Below are 22,215 nucleotides of genomic sequence, written 5' to 3'. Positions count from 1 at the left end.
GGGGGAACTTGTGCGTTGTGTGGTTGGTGTCGTCGCCCATCGTCAGCGCCTCGATCGGCGCTGACGATGGGCACGATGGGCACGTCTGGCTTACGTACGGCGCGAAAGAAGTGCAACAAACGTAGGGTAGCACACAATGACTAACCTCGTGACGCGCTGCGCCGCTGGACCGATGGGTCTCTTCTCTTCTGCCCCACCACGTGGCGCACTCGCGACGACGGCAGATCACCGGCGATGGCACGGAGCGTCCGCGCCTTGACATGCCCAGGCCCTCGGCTCAGGCGGCGTCTAATTTGCTCAACTAAATCCGTCGTCAGGAGTGGTCTCGTCGACCGCGTGCGCTGCCACAGCGGAACGCCGCAGCCTCGCTGAGATTGTCCGTAGCTCGCAGCCGTCCATCGACTCCTCTACTGCTGCTGCTGCTGCTACCCCGAGCTGATGATACTGCTGCTATATTTAAACAGGCCGGCTGTCAAAACGCGCCCGAGGCGGCAGGGAGGGGTGTGGACGCGACATCAATCAGCGTCGCTTTATTGACAAGAGTCGCGACATCGGCGCGCTAGGCGCGTTTACAAGCGAGTCGCGTCGCGTCGCGAACGCCTCGCGCGAACCGAGTCCGTGGCCGCACCGTCCCATTGAACGCGCTCACAGCCACGACGAGTTACGAAGCAACAAAAGCCCCCCACGCCTCCACCCCCCCTCAACTGGCTTCTCGTCCGTTCATTGTTTATATTCTTATTCGTCTTGGCCGTCCTATGGAGGAGTTTATTTTGTTTTGTTTGCGACGTGACCTCAGCAGCCATTTTGAGACGAGGCCTCCTTCCTGCGTCATAATCGCCCTTCGTGTGAGAAGTCGCCCGCGATGATTTCGTGTCTCTCTCGTCTCCACGTGGCCGTATGTACGCAGACCGTGCGTGCGTGCGTGTCTCTGTGTGTGTGGGGAGCGGTGGAGGAGCGGTTAGCGCACTGCGCTATGAACCTGGCGACCCGGATTCGATTCCCGCTCACGGCCAACACCGGTGGCTGATTATCTGAGCCGGTCCTGGGGCCTCCCCTAGGTCGACTCGGCCTGAAATGAGTACCTGGTGCGGTGTGTAAACATCGCCACTGGGGAGACGAAGGCGGTCGGGCGTGGTGCTGGCCACCCACCCCCTCGTGTACCGTTCCGGCCTTTATAGGTGCTGGCTAACATCACTTGCTCATACAGTCTGTTGAGGCTATACGGGGGATCTTTGTCTTTGTGTCTGTGTGTCCGTGGAGAGCGGTGGCGCAGCGGTGAGCGCTACGCTGCGCTACGAACCACCCCCCCCCCGGCCAACCGAGTTCGATACCCGCTCGCGGTCAACGCCAGTGACGATCACATTATGTGAACCGGTCCTGGGGCCTTCCCTAGGTCGACTCAGCCTCAAATATGGCGTGTGAACATCGCCACTAGCGGAGACAAAGGCGGTCAGGCGTGGTGCTGACCACCCATCCCCTCGTGTACCGTATCGACGTTCATAGGTGCTCGCTTACCAGCACTTGCTCCAAACGTATGTTTGTTACAGCCTATACGGGGGGATCTTTGTGTCGTCTTTGTGTTCTACCGAGCGGTAGTGTGACTGCGCTACGAAAAGCCGAGTTGGAACCTTGTTCATGGCCAGCATCAGTGCCGGATATTTGTATCGCGGTCCAGGGCCTCCCCTATAGGTCGTACCTGGTACGTTGCGTGACGTTCCGGCCTTCATGGGTGCTACTCGCTAACAGCACTTTCTCCAACAGACAAAGATCCCAACACGTGGGATCTTTGTCATTGTCGTCTACCAAACAATTTTTGATGTCTTTGGTGATCGCAGAGAGAGCACACGGAGTGAATAAAAAAGGTTGGATTGTGTTTTTTATGCTTTTAATGTGCTGTGCACTTTTATTGAATACGTTTAATTATTACAGCATTTATGTTGTTGGGGAGACAAATACAGGGGTTATTGACATTCTCAATAATGATTATGTTGTGTGTATATTGTATATAGTTAATTGCCTATCTATAAACATCGTTGATCAGCAAATGGTTCGAGCAAGCCGACGCCTACTGATGTGAGATACTGAATGTGAAACCGGTAGAGTGTTAATTTGCATGCATCCAACCAATCACCACTACTTGAAATACTGCTCATAAGATGCACTTCCAAAATTCCGTTCTGCCGATGGGTTGTGTAAACAATGCCGGGGTTTTTTTTATCTTTAAATGGAGAGAGACAAATATGGAAAAGGGGCGTTTATATATTCGTTGACTTTCTTAGAAAGGAGATCCGAGCAATGAATCTTCAACGTGACATTCACTGGGTGCTGAGCTCTTGTTGAATTCGAATCACCGCGTCAGATAAAAATACGCATTCAGCGAAAAAAAGTGTTTTATATTTTATACACATAATTTGCTACGGTATCGTATATACATATATATGTTAATATAGTTTTGGGTTCCGATCTGATACAATTGTGAACTATTCTTTTTTTGTACTGTATGTGCTAATTGGAGATGTTAATGTATTGTTTGTTAATGTATTTACAATTGGAGATGTTCATGTATTGTTTGTTAATGTATTGACAATTGGAGATGTTAATGTATTGTTAATGTATTTACAATAGGAGATGTTAATGTATTGTTTGTTAATGTATTGTTTGTTAATGTATTTACAATTGGAGACGTTAATGCATTGCTTGTTAATGTATTTACAATTGGAGATGTTAATGTATTGTTTGTTAATGTATTTACAATTGGAGATGTTAATAGATTGTTTGTTAATGTATTTACAATTGGAGATGTTCATGTATTGTTTATTAATGTATTTACAATAGGAGATGTTCGTATATTGGTTGTTAATGTATTTACAATTGGAGATGTTAATGGATTGCTTGTTCATGTATTTACAATTGGAGATGTTAATGCATTGTTTGTTAATGTATTTACAATTGGAGATGTTAATGTATTGTTTGTTAATGTATTTACAATTGGAGATGTTAATGTATTGTTTGTTAATGTATTTACAATTGGAAATGTTAATGTATTGTTAATGTATTTACAATTGGAGATGTTAATGCATTGTTTGTTAATGTATTTACAATTGGAGATGTTACGCTACTTCAGATGTCCATCCACTGCCGGATGAGCAGCACCCCTGGACGCCGTGAGCGACATTTGCGTGGGGTGATGTTTGACCAAAATTCATATCGATTTGTGGGTACTGGTACAGGCTGGAAGCGTAGAAGTATATAGCACACACACAGTGCACGGATGGATGTGTTGCTGCACTTGAACCCCCCCCCCCCCACTCCGCAGTCTATAGCACCTGCTGTGCATGGCGATCTCCCGTTCAGAACACATTTCGTATCATCTCTGCTTCAAATTCCATCGATCGAGCGTATTTAGCGTGGTGTGGTTCATGCGCTTATTCGCAATGTGTGTGTGTAACTTCAGATTAAGTCGGATTTAAGGGGATAGACTTATAGAACGATCCACACGACTCTGAACGCTTCCAAACGAATCGATACCAGCTGTGGAGCGTGCTTACTTCGCTGCGTTTATTCTCGCTGCTCTTTGTCAACAGCTGTTGTTCCAAACTCTCCCACAAGTTGTTACAGTAGAGCCACTTGTCAATCCACCGCTGGATGAAGGACATCCCCAGGCCGAGTCGGTCATGGAGGTTGTTTGACCGTACTTCACCACGCTGGTCAGTGCGTTTTTAGGGAGGGCGTTGGCAGGAATGGTTCAGATAACTATAATTAGCCACTGATGTTAGCCGTGGCCCGGGGAATCGGAACGCATGTCGCCGAAGTTGATAATAGCGCAGTACTCGCTAACCCAGTGTTCTTCGCTCATTTTCAGAGAGAGGGACACTTTCGCCGATAAGACTTGAGCGCGTGAGGGCCGCCACGCATTTGAAACCATCGGGGGGGAGGGGGGGTGACAGTAGCACGATGATGATGGGGGGTGGTGTTGTCACGTGTTGTTGCTGTGGATTGTGGGGGGCCACACGTCAGAGGCCGCACTAAAGGCCGCCAGGGGCAGCCAGTGGCCTCGGGGGCCTTGCAATGAAGAAGACTGAAGAAGACTGCCTCTAACAATGACGAAGGCTGCCTCTAACAATGACGAAGATTGCTCTAACAATGAAGAAGACTGCCTCTAACAATGAAGAAGATTGCTCTAACAATGAAGAAGACTGCCTCTAACAATGAAGAAGGCTGCTCTAACAATGAAGAAGATTGCTCTAACAATGACGAAGGTTGCCTCTAACAGTGAAGAAGATTGCTCTAACAATGAAGAAGACTGCCTCTAACAGTGAAGAAGGCTGCTCTAACAATGACGAAGACTGCCTCTAACAATGAAGAAGGCTGCTCTAACAGTGAAGAAGATTGCTCTAACAATGACGAAGGCTGCTCTAACAGTGAAGAAGATTGCTCTAACAATGAAGAAGACTCCCTCTAACAGTGAAGAAGGCTGCTCTAACAATGAAGAAGACTGCTCTAACAATGAAGAAGGCTGCTCTAACAATGACGAAGACTGCTCTAACAGTGAAGAAGATTGCTCTAACAATGACGAAGATTGCTCTAACAGTGAAGAAGGCTGCCTCTAACAACTCCACTACCACTCCACCCCCCAAAGGGCAAACACCGACACCGCAACCATATAATTTACACACACAAATACAAGACGTGTGTACACTTAGTGGAGGTCTTAGTGTGGCCATTACTTCTAATATCGCGAGCATAAACTCAGGTAAGTATGATAATTATTGTCACAATTTCCCAGAATGCTCCACCGTATCGCATAATCATTTGTATAAACGCTTAGAAAGTAATTTAATGCCGTTGTGTAATATATAATGCCGCTCTCTTGCCCTCTGTTTATGACCAGTTAAATGCCCTTTTGAGTTCGTAGTGCAGACTGATAACCACGGTATGGAGCCAAGCGTGCCAATCGGAGGTGGAAAGATGGACTACGAACTAAACACGCGCAAAAATTACGACGAAGTGACACTCGATTAACGTGCTCTTCATTCAGTATCTAACGAGCGTTTGTTGCGGATGTCTCTGCAGAAGAAACAAAGTCGCAATTGTTTCTACAGAATCTCAATTAGAATTAGGTGGGGCGACTGTACGTAGATGATCGAGTTTGTATAATGACGAGAAAAACTGATCATAAACTAAAAAAACCACATTGCGCCCCCCCCCCCCGGAATACAATAGCGTTCAAACAAACGCACACAAGCAGATATACACACAAAAACAAGCCCTATTTAACCTTTGTGCATTACAGTCGGTGTCAATTACAACACTGGTCAACACACTTTTTGTAGCATTAGGTATTCCAACGGGTTTAAGGTAATTTTGGGGTGCTGATTCCAAATCTGGCATCAGTTTTTGTCCATCACATCAGCTTTTTGAGATATCAAATATTGCATTTTCAATAAAAACTGCAGAAGGAAAATATTTAAATAAATGTGGATATCTACATAAAATGATATTATAAACACACTATCCTAAAAATACAGCACCATATTTTAACACTAAAGGAGTCACTGACTCGCAACAACTTGCAATCATAAGTGACAGAGTTAATTTCGAGTAAAACCAATGAAAATGGGGTATGCCGATAGCATAAAATGAGATGTGATAGAGCAAATCTGAGTTTAGATTTGGAATCAACACCCTGAAATTAGTCTAAAACAGCTGCAAAAGTCCAGGACAGAAAAAAATGTTTTTTTTGTTGACCAGTGTAATTGGCATCGAGATACTGCGTTTGCGCGCGTGTGTGATTTGCAAAAGACGTAGGGAGCGTCGATTCTTGTTAATCCAGCAGTGGATTGACTTGCATCGACGTTGTCTTGGTGTGGGCTGCGACTCTTGTTTTGGCTGTTGTTGTTTTTTGCTGGCCTCGCCAAAGCTCGGGGGATTGGTGTACTTATGCGTTTGGAACTTACATCTATACTATCCATTTTAAGTCTTTATTTAGAAGTGATTTGTTTACCTTTCGTGCTGTTTGTTGTCGTAATGTTCTGACTCGCCCCTTGCTGGATATCTGTTTATAAAAAAGAGCTTCCTAGCTCATCGTATTTCTCCAGGATAAATCAATATTATGCTTCTGAACGGGGATGAGGGGAGGGTGGTGGGAGAGGGTTAACTTGCAATGCATCTGCTGGGTGGTGCGAGAAGAACGCCTTCCCGGCGGCGCTGGAATCCACGGATGCTCGCGGGGGCTAAAGAAAGAACTTCGAATTATTGACGATTCATCCCGGAAAGGGGATGTGTGCCGTGTGTGTGGGGGGGGGTGGTGGAGGTAGTGGGAGAGAGGAGAGGGGAGTGTGAGGTTGGAGGGGTGCCGCCGTTGAGGGATTATATTGAAAAGCGCGCTCTGCTCCATTCTCTCCACGCGGGCACAGATAAGATGACTCAAAACAAACACACCTGTGTGGTGCCCTGTGCGTGTGTGTGCACGTGCGTGGGTGTGATTGTGTGCTGTGTTGCACGTGTCCGTGTGGGCGAGATTGTGTGCACGTTCGCGTGTGTGTGTGTGAGAGATTGTGTGTACGTGCGCGTGTGTGTAGTTGTGATTTTTGTGTGTGTGATGTTGTCTTTGTGTGTGTGCGTTTGCGAGGATGTAGCGTAGCGGTTTAGCGCGCTGCGATACGGAGTTCGAATCCCCGCTCACGGCCAACACCAGTGACGATTATCTCAACCGGTCATGGGCCTCCCCTAGGTCGACTTACCCTTTAATGATTTCCCATGTGGTGTGTAAACACCACTACTGGGGAGACAAAGGCGGCCGGGCGTGGTGCTGGCCACCCACCCTCTTCGTGGGCCGTGTCGCCCTTCATAGGTGCTCGCGAACTGTTAAAGGCTGTACCGGTGGGGGGGGGGGGCGCATCTTTGTCTTCTGAGCGTGTTTGCGTAGGTGTGTAAACTGGCGACCTGGCCAAGATGCATGACTCAAGTGGCACATGTTCTATCCGAACCTCGAGTCTAGGTGTTTCCCAAGTCCGTAAACACAATTGACAAGCCATTAAACAAGTGCGCTCTAAGCAATAATACCCGCACTTAAAAAAAACGCCAGTTAAATATGTACTTTAATGCTATTAAAATTGATGACTTGTTGAAATACTAATATTTTTACAATGCATCGAATGAACGTATAGAACAAAGTTTACTGCTTCAGTTGCAGAATGTTTAGAATTTGGCCACCGAATACAGGTAAATGGTGCAGAGGTTGATTGGTTTGACTCTCAGAGGGCAGACTCAGCCTAAAGTATCATCATCATCACCATCATCACCATCATCATCACCATCATCACCATCATCACCATCATCACCATCATCAGTGAACCGAGTAATTCGCCTCTCGTGGAGGATGACGTCAGAGCCAATGCAATTCATGCAAATCCCACCAATAGTCACTACATCAAAATATATATAAAGGGTGAAAATAATTATATTGTCTTCAGTCAATAAACCTTCAAAAGTGATATATATGTAATAATTACGACAGTGCATATAACTAGAGTATAAAGTGTTTAGTTATAACTATTTACAAACTGCAATTCGGCAGAGAACCCGACTTTGCAAATATTCGTTGGGGGTTAATGCAGCCACAACATGGTCGACAAAATAGTTTCTGATTCGTGGATACTCCAAAGTGGCTTTCCTGTGGATGAACTGACACTCGTCATGGGAACGTGGAATTGCAACGACTGAAGAAGATTGCTGATGGAGATGGTAACTGTAACGAAACAGCACTTTCCCTAAACACGTGTAAGGCTTCGTGAGCTTTTCAGTGGCGAGATGTTAACTCCCTCGCCTGGTATGCAGGAAGTTGTGGGTTCGATCCCAACCCTGACGCATGTATATTTGGAGTTTGCGTGTTCTCTCTGTGATCGCGTGCATTTTTCTCCGGGTCCTCCGGTTTTTTTCCCTCCACATTTAGAATCAGAGTATCTGGCTGTTATAAATGTTCATGTTATAAGCCACATCACTTGTGGCCAGGTGGCTTCTGAAAAAGAGCTACATAGCTCAGTGGGCCTTACCTAGTCAACTCAAACGAGCTTAGTTTCGTTGAGATAGTGAACATTTTAGAGTCGGGTGATACAGCGTCTCAGATCTCGCAAGCTCAGCAGGTTTCAGCCGGAATAGTGCTCGGATAGGCGACTGCCGCGCGTAGAGCAGCTGCTGTCGGCTTGCAGCGGAGCGACGTTGTCAGCTGGGGTGCCTTTATCAGCCTGCACGAACAGGCATGGTGAAGTATGGTGAAACAACCCCCCAAGATCCGCAAGGCGTGGGAAGGTCCTCTTCCAGCAGCGGATTGACAAAAGTAGATGAACATTATTGTACATGTGCATAGAATGAGACACGTGTCTTTTGGAGACCTGTCAAACGGGCATTATATGTGAAAATAAATAATCTAATAATTTACATCCTTTTGGCAATCCACTGCTGGATGAGGGCCTCCCCCAGACCCACCGCTTCAGTCAGGAGGGGTTACTTGACCATATTTCACCACACGGCGGTGGGGGTAGATCCAGAATCAGGGCTGGTTCAGATATCGCTCCACCACTGATGTTGATCGTGGTTGGGAATTATCGGATCGAGGTCGCCGGGACGACTGCTCCACCACTCCCCTACGAGTGTTCCGTGTGAATCGACTTGGTTGCATCTACCGTAAGTGACGGTGACGGCTTGGATAGGCCTTCATCCAGCAGTGAATAAATCATGGCTCCTGCTGATGATTATGATGGGACAGAGGCCAGTCTTTGTAATGCCACACTCTGTGTGTGTTGCGTATCTTTCGCATGCAGTGCACGAAATAAAATCAATGCAGTGCAGGTGATCGTGGTGGCATTTCTGTGTCCTGCAAGAAGGACTCGCTGAGTCTCGGGCAAAAAAAAAGTTTTTCCCAGAAACGGCCATAGCAGCCGCGATGTTTGGCCAATTCCGCTTGGACGGGTGCTTTGAATGCGGGAGGAATACAGCAACTGGAGAAAGTGGAGAAACCCCACCGCTGCATACAAGATGACGATACTCAAAGGTCCGCACAGATGGGTTCACGAACACGCGCGTTGCATGCACTTGCACTGCCCTCTCTCGGCCAGCACTACCTGGCTACCCAACGGGGTGTGGAGCCCCACGCACCCTGCACTTCATCTGTGTGCACGTACTATGTTGAACTTATTTCGCGCCGTGCGTAGCCACCCATGCTAATCGGAGGTGCGGGGGAAGCAGAACAAACTAAACACACACAAAAAACAGTTCTAAAGCAATGAATTTCAATCTAGATTATTTGAAAGTACATCGCTTCGTAAGTATCAGAAGGAAGAGCGTTCCAGACGGCCACAGAAGCGCATCTGAAAGCGCGCGACGCGGTGACCGGCGCCTTTGTTCGATGGCCAGTCGTAAGCCGCTGCTGTGAGGATGACCACCGCGTCTGATCCGCCAACCCTCGCCCTTACAAACAACAGCTCTGGATCACAGGCATCGTAGTGAGCCACCTTGCTGCTCGCAAATCCGACGTATACAGAGTAATCTTGATTTGAAGCTTTCGTGACTGCAGGAATCCATACTCTTTGCTTCTTTCGGTAAAGTCACGGAGGTATAAAATAAAATATACAGAGTACACCACCACCACCACCCACCCCCCGTCCCCACCGAAAACAAAAATGTGTACAAATTTCACGATCGTCCCTCGGTGTACGTTTACACGCGCGTAGTGCAGGCAGCACGAGGCGCTTTGTAACAATGAGCGAGCGGTCGGGGGAATTAACGCGTGTAAGTGCGGCGGGGGGATGTTATGACGTGGCACGTCAAAACAATCTCCCGCGCGCCGACACCTTTGTGTGCCGAGGTTGCCGACAGCATTCGCTCCAAGGATTGTTTTTTCTCTCCTTCACACCACAATGGGAGGAGGAGGATGATTTTGTGCTTCTCTTCAACGACGATTGCTGCTGCTGCTGTTGTTGTGCGTGCCACAGTTGGGTGTCAAACCTACCTGGGCACGTGCGTTGGCTTGCACGATGGATTCTGATTCTAGTCCATAATGCAGGGGGGGGTTAGATCGCATAAATATATAAATGTGTCGTTAAACCCGCCACCACCCGATTTGTGAAGTCCACCTGTTTCTGGCTGTCGCCTGATGAAGCTGGTTGTAATTAGTGGCGAAACGTCGTACTCAGATTTGTAAATGTTGTGGCTTGGCTCTCCAACACACCGGTGTGCTGTACTAGTGACGAGTTGGCACGTTCTTGAACAGAACAAAATCAGTGTGGGTTAGGACATCGTGGTAATGGTTCAGGTCTCTTGTATGTGTAAGTGACGTCTACCCCGGGAGATGGAGCGATGAAAATCAGTTCACGTGCAGGTGCTGCGTGGATTTATCCGCTGCGGAACAATGAGAGATGGCAGCAGATTGGGGGGGGGGGGGGGGGGCTTGGTCCAGCATTGGATTGACCGTGGCTCGCGATGATGATGACGACGACGACGATAAGAAGCGGTGAGAGAAGGGACAATGGGGTTAGGGCACACAGCTTAAGCAGAGGCCGGGGGTCGGTTCAGGTGTACGGACGGACGGCTGAACAGGGTTGCTGTGTGTGTGTGTGGACACTCCTTGCCTCCCGGCACTGTTGCTCTTGGTCTTATCTCCATCGCCCTCCCACATCTCCCGTGCTGCGCACCTGGACACAAGAGGTGACGGGAACTCCCTGAAAGAGATTCACGGCGTAGTGACGATTCACTCAGCCCGTGTGTTTGTCGCCTCCGCTAGAATGCACACACACACGCACCACCACACACACACGCACCACACACACACCACACATCACCACACACACACACCACCACCACACACACGCACCACACACACACACACGCCACACACGCACGCCACCATACACACACACACACCACCACACACACACACATACCACCACCACACACACGCACCACACACACACACACGCCACACACACACGCCACACACGCACCACACACACACACACACGCCACACACACGCCACACACGCACGCCACCATACACACACACACCACCACACACACACGCCACACACACACCACCACACACACACGCACCACACACACACACACGCCACACACACACACGCCACACACGCACGCCACCATACACACACACACCACCACACACACACGCCACACACACACCACCACACACACACGCACCACACACACACGCCACCACACACACACACACACGCACCACCACACACACACCACACACACACGCCACACACACACCACACACCACCACACACACACCACACACACACACCACCACCACACACACACACGCCACCACACACAAACACACGCACGCCACGCACGCACAGAGAAACGCAAACTACTGCTGTTGTCTTGAACACGAGTAAGAGCCAATCTCAACACGAAGTGGGACCCTGTGCAGAGAGAAGGGCTGGGAAGACGGGTCAATACAGAAACACATCACAGAATCTGTCTTTATCCTGGAGGAATCCGATGAGTTGTGAAGCTCTTTTTCAAGGATGTCCCGTCGTGGCTGGTCAGCGCGTTACAGAGAGACGGACAGACACAACACACGCACAGATAATGTAGACAGCGGCGGAGAGACAAACAGTTACGCAGAGATGCAGAAAGAGACGAACACAACATGTTTGGGGCGCCCCCGAAAGAATACGGAGAACTGTGGATGTATTGCACACGTGTGTGGGTGGCGCAGCTCATAGTAATATTGAGAGGTTAACGATGCACTCACGACCCATGAAAAAGTCACCCGAAAGCGCCCAATCTCATGCGACCGCAGACGCTAAGCCGAATTGAAATCTGTGCGACGCCACACGCAGCCTCCTGTAAAGTTGTGCAGCGGTTATGTGGTGGCGTCGTTCTTAACAGCGGACGACGCCGAAATCGTAGGCGGAATCAATTTTTTAGAAAAAAAATTGCCTACTCGGGACTGCATGGATACAATGTATCCCTTGAAAAGAGAGACGACAAATTCTACCCCTGTACTTCCATCTGTTTGAGTACGAGACGTTGACTTGTCTCGGTTGATGATCATCGGTGGACTTGGTGAAACATCCCAACGGAGGAACATCTTGAACAGTAGTCTTGAGGCTCAGTGATGCTTTCCTGCATGAAAGGATATGAACAGAGTGGCATTCATATCACCAAATCCCCCCGAATCGCGATGGCTCATCAGGATGTCGCTTGTATGCATGTATGTTGAACTTCTTTCGCACCATACGTAGCTAATAGGAGGTGCGGAATCAGTCACCGCTTGGCATGAAACAGACGCCATCGGCGGCATTGGTCAGTGTAGCAAAAATAATTGTTGTACGGTACTCCCACGTCTATGTTCCCTGTCTTCACCAACTCGCATTGACCAGCGTGGTGAAGTATGCTTTAAGTAACCCGTGCGATCCACACGGTATGGGCATGCCCTCGTCCGGCAGTGGTTAGACAAAAGGGCTACACGGATGACGTGACGTGTAACAGCGGCGGGCACTGATGTTGTTGTTGTTGAACTTCTTTCGCACCGTACATATCCACCCGTGCCAATTGGAGGTGATCACAGCGGTGAGCACCGGACAGACATCCCTGTCGCCCATACAACAGGCACACAGGAACCCATTCCGGTGTGACGATTTACACCGCATCGGCACGTGACGTTGGTACGTGGGTTTGGGAACTGGCATTTGCATCAAACATATAGGGCAGTAGTAGTCGTAATAATAATAACCAGGGATTAATTTCCCACTAAATGTTTTAGGGTTTTGATAACCACGGGTTCATTTCTCACGCTTCGTCTTGTTGGAATGCCAGATAGGCTCGGACTCAGGATAATTATCGGGGTAAGGCACTACCACTAGAGTGCAAGCTGGTACGCCTATCCATAATAATCTCGTCTTATTGAGCCCTATTCACGCGCCTTTATGTTAACACACCACCACCACCGTGCCCACCACCGCAGGATCACGAGGACAAACTAAGTCGAGATCAATCGCCGTCAAATTGTATCTCTTTAAAGGCACCTTTCTTAACACCATACATTATCCTCCATTAAATTTCAGAAAATCATGCGATTACAATCGTAATTAGGTTTGTCTCCAACCGTACATTTTATAACATTGGTTTTGATTTGTGAATGCCAGGCGAAACAGGTGACGATTTTGAGTCGCGTGGACGATCAGGGAGTTGCCCTTTTGCGACGAGGTAGGAATTCAGCAGCGTAGGCGCCGTGGATGCGGCCTGCAAAATAGTTCCCGGGCTGTCCCAGCTGGATTCGCGCACTTGGGGTATAAGACCACAGGCACGGGTTGGGGTGTTGGGTGTGTGTGGCACGGGTGGGTGTGTTGGGTGTGTGGCACGGGTGGGTGTGTTGGGTGAGAGTGGCACGGGTGGAGGTGTTGGATGCGTGGCACGGGTGGGAGTGTTGAGTGTGTGTGGCACGGGTGGGTGTGTTGGGTGTGTGGCACGGGTGGTTGTGTTGGGTCTGTGTGGCACGGGTGGGGGTGTTGGGTGTGTGCGGCACGGGTGGGGGTGTTGGATGCGTGGCACGGGTGGGTGTGTTGAGTGTGTGTGGCACGGGTGGGTGTGTTGGGTGTGTGGCACGGGTGGGGGTGTTGGGTGTGTGGCACGGGTGGTTGTGTTGGGTCTGTGTGGCACGGGTGGGGATGTTGGGTGTGTGTGGCACGGGTGGTTGTGTTGGGTCTGTGTGGCACGGGTGGTTGTGTTGGGTCTGTGTGGCACGGGTGGGGATGTTGGGTGTGTGGCACGGGTGGGTGTGTTGGGTGTGTGTGGCACGGGTGGGTGTGTTGGGTGCGTGGCACGGATGGGTGTGTTGGGTGTGTGGCACGGGTGGGTGTGTTGGGTGTGAGCGGCACGGGTGGGTGTGTTGGGTGTGTGTGGCACGGGTGGGGGTGTTGGGTGTGTGTGGCACGGGTGGGGGTGTTGGGTGTGTGTGGCACGGGTGGGTGTGTTGGGTGCGTGGCACGGGTGGGTGTGTTGGGTGTGTGTGGCACGGGTGGGGGTGTTGGGTGTGTGTGGCACGGGTGGGTGTGTTGGGTGCGTGGCACGGGTGGGTGTGTTGGGTGCGTGGCACGGGTGGGTGTGTTGGGTGTGAGCGGCACGGGTGGGTGTGTTGGGTGTGTGTGGCACGGGTGGGGGTGTTGGGTGTGTGTGGCACGGGTGGGGGTGTTGGGTGTGTGTGGCACGGGTGGGTGTGTTGGGTGTGCGTGGCACGGGTGGGTGTGTTGGGTGTGCGTGGCACGAGTGGGTGTGTTGGGTGTGTGTGGCACGGGTGGGTGTGTTGGGTGCGTGGCACGGGTGGGGGTATTGGGTGTGCGTGGCACGGGTGGGGGTGTTGGGTGTGTGTGGCACGGGTGGGTGTGTTGGGTGTGCGTGGCACGAGTGGGTGTGTTGGGTGTGTGTGGCACGGGTGGGTGTGTTGGGTGCGTGGCACGGGTGGGGGTATTGGGTGTGCGTGGCACGGGTGGGGGTGTTGGGTGTGTGTGGCACGGGTGGGTGTGTTGGGTGCTGTGGCACGGGTGGGGGTATTGGGTGTGCGTGGCACGGGTGAGGGTGTGTTGGGTGGGGAGCGGTAGTGTAGAGGTCAGCGCGCTGCCCCACGCACCCCGGCCACCCGAGTTCGATTCCTGCTCACCGTCAACAAACACCGGCTGCGATTATCTTGAACCGCTCCTGGGCTCCTCCTCAAGTAAGTACCCGGTGCGATGCGTGAACACCTCCACTGGGGAGACAAAGGCGATCGGGGCGTGGTGCTGACCTACCCGCCCCCTCGTGTGCCGTGCCGGCCTTCATAGGTGCTCGCTGACAGCACTTGCCCCAAAAGTGTGTTAAGGCTACACGGGGTGGGGAGGGGGGGGGTGGGAGGTTCTTTGTCTTGTGGAGGGTGGAGGGGTGCACAGACTTTCGGAAAGCCCCGCTTAGCGTTAAGTGGAGATTACTAATTGCCGAGCTGATGCTATCGTGTGTGCTTGCGCAGGTGTGCCGCTGCCTCACATTGAATTTCCTCCGCAAGAATCCCGTCTTCGGAATCCAGCTCATGGAGGCTTTATCAAACAATAATGCGGATAATTCTGCGCCTATTGACATTATACTGCCGGTAGGTGATATCGCCTGCATGCCTCCTCAATGGAAATGCCTAAGGCTCAGTGCCTCTACAAAACCACAGTACACTAACAATACAGTGGGACAACGCAGATGTTACAGTGAAACAGGACACTCATATTATTATTATCATCATCAATGGAAACGAAACTGTCAAACACTGAGTTCTGGCATGAACACTTTTTTTTCTGTACCGTGTCGATCCACTGCTGGATTGAAGGCTTAGCCGTGCTGTGCGCAGGCTGGGTGCCCATACTTCACCAAGCTGGTCAGAGAGAGGTTGGAGCAGCGGGCAGGATCGTTTCAGATATCAATCGCCACTGATGTTGGCTCTGGCCGCGAATCACAACTCCGGGTTGTTGGGTTCGTAGGGCAAATGCGCTTATCCACTTTGTCACCATTTGGGGCATTAGGAATTCGAGATTTTAGTTCAATAAATGTTCCACTTTGAGGATATTTTGCCATTTAATTTCTTGTCTGTGACTATGGCTTGTGCATTGGTGTGATGGGCGTAGAGAGTGATGTTAAAACTTGAAGTGCCCACATTAAATACGTTTTTTAGTGGTGATGCTGCTGCTACTGCGTGGTGCACAGACACAATAAACAACACTCAAAATATGCGTCAATAACAACGCTATGGTCTTAAAAGAAAAAAAAACAATATATAATAGTCGACGTTTCGGACGATACCCCTTCCTCACAGCACACGTAGAATGTAAATATACATGAAATAAATAGGCTTACACTATATTAATATAAATAACAGGCAAATGTTATTGATGCGCTGTAAGTTTTCAAGCGTGCGCGTGGCGCCACCTGGCGGTCAACATAGCAAAATGCGCGCTTCGACTTTCAACACTGAACAATAATAATTATAACCGCACTCTTACAAAATCCATCAACCTCATGGGTCTTCTTGTCTTTTGTTAAAGCAGTAACATTCTGGACCAGTTTGCCTTCATGGATTTCACCAGCAGAGTGCCCACCCGCTAATGTAAATACGCCCTATAAATACGTCGGCCCTAATTGTATTTAACATGGAGGCTTTAGCGACCAATATTATTCATAATCAACGTTTTTGGGTTTAGATCGCGTTATTTAGAAATGTGTCGTAACCCTCCACCACCCGACACGGCCAATCAGTAAAAAAAGTGTCACGTTGACAAAAGACAATTAGTTCACTGCTTTAGCCCACCGGTGTGTTGAAGCGTGAAACCACAACAATTTACAATTTGAGTACGACGTTTCGCTGGTAATTTCATCCAGCATCATCTGGCAATTCATTCTGGCGATTTGCCTGATGATGCTGGATGCAATTACCAGCGAAACGTCGTACTCAAATTGTAAATTGTTGTGGTTTCACGCTTCAACACACCGGTGGGCTAAAGCAGTGAACTATTTGTCTTTTGTCAACGTGACACTTTTTTAACTGATTGGCCGTGTCGGGTGATGGAGGGTTACGACACATTTATAAATAACGCGATCTAAACCCAAAAACGTTGATTATGAAGCCTAATTGTATTGTCTGCGCGGCCGAATCGACACGGATTGTCTCGTTCAGTGTTGTTCACTCATTTAAGAGGCGTTGGGGCAGGGGGAGGGGCACTATCGCCGGATAAGAGACCATCATCAGTGTGCGAGGGCCCGCCACGCATTTAAAACCATCGGGGTTTGCCAGCAGCACGGCGATGCTTGGTGTCTTCACGTGGTGTGTGTCTTGTCGGAGCCCCACGTTAGCGGCCGCACTAAAGGCCACAGGAGCAGCATTCAGTGCCCCGCGGGCCGTGCAATTGTAGGGGTGTTACGGGAGGGCGCACAAACACACCAGGGGTGGTTATGCCCGCACGCGGAAGGATGCTTACATCCACGTCCGCATCGGTTAGCCCTGGGGGGCTGTAACGGCGCTGTGATCCCCCACGGCCCCACCCCTCGGGGGGGAGTTGCTATATAAGGCGGTGAGCCGGTGGGCTCGGGGTTCAGTGTTTAGCTTAAGCCAGTGAAGAGAGAAGACTGGCTAGATAGGCCCTGGGACTCCCCTGGATCGCTGTCCTTCAAAGGACCGACCAGGGCAAGCCAGTGGCGTGGCCCCGAGAGCCCAGAGCCGATGCTCTTGTAAGAGCCGGTCTGGTGGCTAAGGGTGCCGTGATCCCAGCTTGACCAGAGCTGGATCAGCTAGCCTCCCCTAGCTCTCAAGTGGAGGACCTGGGAGTAGGCTGGCCGGTTAGAGTTACTAGGGTATCCCTGTTAGACGGGTGAAGGGGCCGTTACCCCTTAGAGTATTGTATAAATTGGCCTGGGCTGAGTGAAACGTTATAATAAATAAGTGTGCCACTGACTATGTCGTCCACGTCTCATTGAACCTACTACACAATGAAGGGCACCGGTGTTAGGCCCTTGCCACAGTGGTCAGAGCCACTTTACACGAGCTGCCCGAGTTTGATTCCTGGCCACGGCTAACATCGGTGACGAATTGATATCTGAAATGGAAGCTGTGAGTTAAGTACCGTTGTACCACACGGCAGTAATACTAGATTTAGTTTAATGCTGGACATCTGTGAAGACTGGACATCTGTCAAAAAAGAGCTTCACGGCTCATCAGAATCCTCCAGGATAAATAAAGATTCTGATTCTGAGTTGGTATTGCAGGACACGAAGAACGCATTGGCTAAGGAATTTTCTTCATAATCCATGGGTAGAGAAGAGGTACTTTGCTCCATACATTTCCACACGATGGCCGGGTTCAGACAATTGAAAGGTCCACAACCCTCTAAGCCCGTTGGCGCAATGTTTCCCGGTAGCGTACGTTTGTAATAGGCGGGCGAAACGCACGGCCGTTATCTTGTGCCGTGCTGTTTGTTATGCGTCATCGAAAATCAATCGGAACAATGCACGATGGATACATTTTAGTGACGTCTATTGATACGATGTTGCTCTCGGAGGATTTTGGGAATTCGCTGCAGGTCAAACATTCACTGCCACACCAATGGATTCCTCCTCCTCCCAAGCCTGTTATCAGATGTTATGCAATATGTGTGTCTGTCATGCCCAATGTAAGCTGCAGATATATCTATGGGTGCACTTGTAGAACCACTCACCCCCCTCTCTCCACTCACCCCCCTCTCGCCACTCTCTCTCCACTCACCCCCCTCTCTCCACTCTCTCTCTCTCTCTCCACTCTCTCTCCACTCACCCCCCCCCTCTCCTCTCACTCACCCCCCTCTCCTCTCACTCACTCTCGCCACTCTCTCTCCACTCACCCCCCTCTCTCCACTCACTCTCTCTCTCCACTCCCCTCTCCACTCACTCCCTTGTTGTTATGCTGAGTGGAATGCACGGCGTGGGGAGGCCATCACACCAAGCAGTGGATTTACAAAAAAAGGACTGTGCAGTGCGTGTACAATTAGAGTGCATTTAATGGCTGAAAATGAGTTGCAAAGCCATAGCGAATAAGTGGACAATATTTATCCTCCATATATCAGTCCCTCCAGGGAGTAAATATTAGTACACGTATTTTTTACACTTGTCATTTATAAGTCCTTCTGAAGGTGAGTGCATCATTGCAGCAGTCCTCGCCTCGAGCATTCGACCGTTCACCGCCATTGGTTGTCGAAACTGGCCCAGAGATTTGCTGGTATTTTGTTGGAACAAACGATGTTGCAGTTATGGACTCTCACAACTCCGTGCTCTCGACGAGAGGTTTAACAAATTATATTTTTAGTTTTTTTGTACGTGGACGGAAAGCTGCGTGTAACGGTACGCGTACTTACGGCTCATTAAGCTAAGCTATTCTCCACAATGAGGCGAATGATGATTGTGTTCATTGCCATAAGTGGGACTCGTCATTTAGCGAAGCTGTTTCGGCAGTGGTGCACAAACACCAAACGAAGAACGATCCTCCACATTCGTCAATAACTCGCGTGGCCTTTAAAGGGGGGACACACATATACACACACTTACTATGATTGGTGACATTTGTGCAGTTGCCCTTCATCGTAGCGCAATAGGAGTGTAGGCCAGGGAGAGATGGAGTGGAGTCAGAGCCCTCACCCCACTGTTGACCCCGCTGGTGGGTGGTGCGGTGGGAGCAGCGGGGGGTCAACGGATGAGGGGAGACATCACCCAGTGATCGGGGCAACGTTGGGGCAACGTTGGCATGTTAGGGTAGGGTTTGGTCAGGGTAAGGGCTGGGTTTAGGATATGGTTAATGTTAGGGGTTAGCTTCGAGTTTAAAGTTGGGTTAGGGTTTGGATTAATGTATGGTTAGGTTAGGGGCCGTCCATAAATGACGTCACGCGATTTTGGACGATTTTTGACCCCCCCCCCCCCCTTGTCACACGGCGTCACAAAAAGTCAGACCCCCCCCCTCAAATATAACGTCACAAAGCTCTGCCCCCCCCCCCAAAGAAATAAAACATGCTTCAAATCGCTTTAAACTATTGTCATTGTAGTGCGTATTTCATGTGGCGCTGCAATCTGATGTTGTAGGAGAAAACATTTATTAAAAAGTCTATTTAATTAAGTAGAACGTGTTGTCTATATTTATTTAAAGTTGCACATTTTGATGTGACGTCACACTTTTTCAAACCCCCCCTCCCCTCGTCACACATCGTCACAAATGTCTGACCCCCCCCCCCCCCCCCAGGTGCGTGACGTCATTTATGGACGCCCCTTAGGGTTAGATTATGTCTATATCATTTTGCTGCTATAAATTTCCACGTGATAAGCTTCTGCGTTGAGCTGTCATATGTGGCCAGGTCGCTTCTGACAAAGAAGCTTTTAGCTCAGTGGGCTTTACCTTGTTAGAATTTTAACAATGGTTTAGTTTTATATGTCCTGTATATGTATTTTAAGTTATTTTATTTCCTTTCCTATACTTTGCACTCCGATCGTGTTTTCGTATTTTCTGCTGTTATACATCTGTGAAAAAGAGCTTCATAGCTCATCGGATTTCTCCTGCAGTCTAAATAAATATGTTGATGCTTCTGATACTTTACATCTCCATCTCGACAAACATCTCAACCGCATGCCATTGAATCGCAATGAGTGTGCGCTCGCGCCGCCGACTGGCTAACGCGCGCCATTGCACGCACGCACGCAGCGCGCGTGTGGTGGGGAACGCCCTGGTCTGAGTCTGTCCCGAGAGACCTCCTTCCTGCCAGCGAACCTTCACGTGGCCTTGAAGTGCACCTGGCCTGGCACAGGCGCCGTGGTGGCGTCACAGTCACTTAGGGGCCGTCCATAAATGACGTCACGCGATTTTGGACGATTTTTGACCCCCCCCCCCACTCGTCACACGGCGCCACAAAAAGTCAGACCCCCCCCCTCAAATATGACGTCACAAAGCTCTGCCCCCCCCCCCAAACCATATTTCCATTTTGGAAATAAAACATGCTTCAAATCGCTTTAAACTATTGTCATTCTAGTGCGCATTTAATGTGGCGCTGCACTCTGATGTTGTAGGAGTGTTGTTATAACAATTGGTGTTGGTATAACAATATTTCTTTAAAGTTGCGCATTTTAATGTGACGTCACATTTCTCAACCCCCCCCCCCCCTCGTGACACATCATCACAAAAATCTGACCCCCCCCCCCCCCCAATAGGTGCGTGACATCATTTATGGACGGCCCCTTAGTAACAAACGGCGGGTATTGGTTGATGTTGTAGCGGTTAGCGCGCTGCGCCACGAACCCAGCGACCCGGGTTCGCTTCCCGTTCACGGCCAACACCGGTGACGATTGTCTGAATCGGTCCTGGGCCTCCCCTTAGGTCGACTCAGCCTCAAATGAGTACCTGGTGCGGTGTGTAGTAAACATCGCCACTGGGGAGACAAAGGCGGTCGGGCGTGGTGCTGGCTTACCCACCCACTCGTGCGCCGTGCCGGCCTTCATAGGTGCTCGCTAACAGCACTTGCCCCAAGAGTCTGTTCAGGCTACACGGGGGATCTTTGTTGTTGTTGCTCTGGAGATCGATGATCGATGTTCGGCCGCCTCGTTCATGGTGGAATTCGTCGTGATTTCTCACTCAACAGCGTGGGCTCGCGTGAAGGCTGTGTGGCACATTAGGAATGGATCATTATGGACGGCCCCTTAGCACTCTTATAGTTTATTGTATTGTTCGTTGTTGTAAATTGCTGTCCAGCCCCCACTGAACATCTGGGAAAAGCTCATCGGATTCCTCCTGCAGTCTAAATAAAGATTTCGATTCTGATACGATTATGTCCTTGTGCAGCCAGGGAATAAAGTGTGGTTCTGTGAAAGTCCTGATGTGCTGTGCAGTGCATCAATGCATGTGTGTACAGCAGCATGTGATGACTGAGTTGGGCCTGTAGGTGGCTGGCAGGGTTATTGAATAACCGCACTTGTATACCAGTCACGTGGTTAATGGCGACTCGGTTGAGGATTGCTGTGTGTGACACCACGTGCTGTTGCATCTTACAGATTAACCACAATAAATGTGTTTGCCATACTCTTTGTCCTCTTTGGTTTTTCGGTAAAGTCACATAGGTTAAAAAAAACCAAATAAATGAAAACAACTCAATTAAATCACGACGTTTCAGGCGCAACACAAGCATCCTTTTTCAGGTGGGGACAACGTAGCGAAAAGCACAACCGCTTAAGCGTGTCTAAGAGATGGTTGTGACGAGGAATTATATAGTCGCGGGGGATGGAGGGAGGGCGGAGGCATGGTGAGTGTGTAGGCGGGCTGTGGGCTGGGAGGCCATGATGTGAGGAACGGGGAGGGCGTTGGGAGGCAACGCATGGAGCTCAAACTGAAGCTTTGTGATGCAGGGGGCGGAAGTAGATAAGAAAGCTAAGATTCAGCAGCCTTTTGTTATGCTGACGGGGGGGCAAATTAAAAATGCGCAAGATGAACACTAACGTGTGGCAATGGTGATGGTAGTGTGTTAAGCTGGGAGTCGAAAACTGGGAATATGAATATGAAAATAAATATAAACTGGCTGTCTCGCAGTAAACTGTGTTTGCCCTCGATTTGGAGCACCTGCCCACGTCCTTCATTTCGAGTGTGCAATAGCTGCCTGCCACCTTCCACGCACGGCA

This window comes from Lethenteron reissneri, chromosome 14 (genome assembly GCF_015708825.2).
Source record: "Lethenteron reissneri isolate LAM-NWPU_2019-01 chromosome 14, ASM1570882v1, whole genome shotgun sequence".
Taxonomy (NCBI): domain Eukaryota; kingdom Metazoa; phylum Chordata; class Hyperoartia; order Petromyzontiformes; family Petromyzontidae; genus Lethenteron; species Lethenteron reissneri.
The sequence above is the reverse complement of the archived record's forward strand: the minus strand, read 5'-3'. Positions refer to the sequence as shown.